Below are 2,752 nucleotides of genomic sequence, written 5' to 3' on the forward strand. Positions count from 1 at the left end.
ATTATATTCCATCAATATGTAGTTAAATCCATCATTTAAATTCGAATTGAGGATCAAAAAAATTGGGAAAAATTGGAAGAAACTTCTTAGGCCGAAATTTTAAGTTTTGAGTGGGTGTTTGACGTCCGATTTGGGAGATTTTTATATGGTTAGACTCGCGAGAGTACGAGGGTTCTGAAAATGTAAAATTTATCCGGTTCCGAGACGTTGGCCTGAGGGGCATTTTGGTCATTTTACCTAAATTCGCGCCTTAGCTTTAAATTAAATAGTAGAATCAGTTGCTTGAGATGTTATTTACGATATGTAATTGAATTGAATAGATTTGGGCCATTTGGAGTCGGATACTCGTGGCAAAGGCGTGGTTTCTAGTTGATTTTTCTGCTGGTTCGAGGTAAGTGGCTTCTCTAACCTTGTGTGGGGGACCTTCCCCCTAAGGATATGATATTTGGTAATTGAATGCCTTGTACGTGAGGTGACGAGCACGTACTTGAGCTAATTGTTGAAAACCCGATTTTTACTTAAGATATTGAGACTGAGTTTCTTTCGTATTTGCTTTATTCTACTTGCAATTATAACCTGTTAGATTAGAAAAGCATGTTTAGTTGATTTAAATTGCCTATTTGCTTAAGTTGCCTTGACTGTACTACGTGAAGCATGTTAGGCTAGTACTACCTGTTGCTTGTATTTTTGTACTTCATTTCTGAATATCTCCTGGTTGTGGTTGCGCATTTACATTGGGACTACGGATGTGGGATTCCGGTAGCTCCCCCTTGTTTGTTTACTTTGGGACTACGAGCTTGATTCCCGGTAGATCCCCCTGCACTTTTACTTTGGGACTACGGGTTAGATTCTCGGTAGATCCCCCGCACATTGATAGTTGGACTACGGGACGGTATCCCGGGAGATCCTTCGGATATACTCATATGATGGACTACGGGACGGTATCCTGGGAGCTCCTCGGACAGTTGATGAAATGGACTACAGGACGGTATCCTGGGAGATCCTCGTTGTTGGTACTGATATTGAGCTGTTTTACTCTGTGTTACCTTATTCTCTGCGTGTTATTGTTGCTTCGTATAACTTGTCTTACTTCATAGTTTTATTCATTATTTCTATTTACTTCATACTGTTGCAAGGCTTATTATTATATTTTATCTCAGTAGGGCCCTGACCTTCCTCGTCACTACCCGACCGAGGTTAGGCTTGGCACTTACTGAGTACCGCTGTGGTGTACTCATGCCCCTTCTGCGCATGTTTTTCATGTGCAGATCCAGGTACCTCCACCTAGGCGCATTATCCTTGAGGCAGGGAGAGCTACGGAAACTTCGAGGTACATCTGCCGCGTCTGCAGACCGAAGAGTCTCCTTCTTTACTCTATCTGTAGTAGTTAGCCTTCTATCGTACCCTTGTTGTAGACATTTCTGGAGATTAGAGCATTTACAGTACTTCTTCTAGCTTGTGTTCCCGTGAGTTTCCGGGTTTTGGGATGATATTGTAGACTTCCGCATTATTGGGTTGTATATGCCGGGCGACATTTATATACAGTTACCCTTCTAGTTTGTTTAGTTTAATTATTTATTTTCGTAAGTTTTGTTATTTCCGCATAGCTAGGCTTACCTAGTCGTAGGGACTAGGTGCCATCACGACATGTTCATGAAGGGCGAACTGGGGTCGTCACAATTTAATATCTATAAATGCTGAAGACATTGAATTTAACAAGATAAGTAGTTGGCAAAACAAGTAAGTAGTAAATGCTAGTAGTTGGTAAATGGAATAAAAAATATAGTAAAAAATAAGGCCACAAAAAGTAGGTGATAAATGACAAAAAGTAGCTAGAAAATGCAAAAAAGATAAGTATCAAGTTAAAAAATACCAAAACATGCTAAAGTTTTTGTCGTAAAGCTTTTTTCAAAAAACTTCAGCCCAATACTGAAGTTTTTTAGTATATTTCTAAAAATTTCAGCTCTTGATAAGCAGAAGTTTTTTAGTGTATTTCTAAAAACTTCAGCTCTTGATAAGCTGAAGTTTTTGTGTTGGATTCAATAGTTTTTTTCGTAAAGCTTTTTCAAAAAACTTCAGCCCAATGTGCTGATGTTTTTTAGTGTATTTCTAAAAACTTCAGCTCTTGATAAGCTGAAATTTTTGTGTTGGATTCAATAGTTTTTTTGTATAGCTTTTTCAAAAATGTGCTGAAGTTTTTTAGTGTATTTCTAAAAACTTCAGCACTTGATAAGCTGAAGTTTTTTTCCTACAGTCGACACTTTTGTTATGACTTTTAACCAAAACTTCAGCTTAAAAAGCAGAAGTCATTTACTTTATGCTTAAGTTTTTTCAACAAAAATGTACTTAAAATTCATGATAAAAGACACAAACATATTTGTATGAACAAAAGTGAAATAAAAAAAATACTTAATGTATATTCACAAAATCCAAATTATGTGCAACCAATCTTCTAATCAAAAAATTCACACACAGTCTCTTCAAAATCTCCATAATCATGTCCTTCTTGTTCTTCTGGAGTTTCATAGACGCTATCTTTTTTCCACTTTCCATGAGCCCAAAGAATGGCAGCCAATTCTCTCCTGAATGTCAATGAATGACTTTGATCAAACTTGAAGACATCTTCTTTATTCAACCGCATATCAATTAACTTAAGAGCAAATATACCACAATCAACACTACAAAAGAACATGAAAAATTGTTAACACAAGGGCAAAAAATAATAAACATAAGATGCATGGTAAAACATATG

Source organism: Nicotiana attenuata, chromosome 7 (assembly GCF_001879085.1).
Source record: "Nicotiana attenuata strain UT chromosome 7, NIATTr2, whole genome shotgun sequence".
Taxonomy (NCBI): domain Eukaryota; kingdom Viridiplantae; phylum Streptophyta; class Magnoliopsida; order Solanales; family Solanaceae; genus Nicotiana; species Nicotiana attenuata.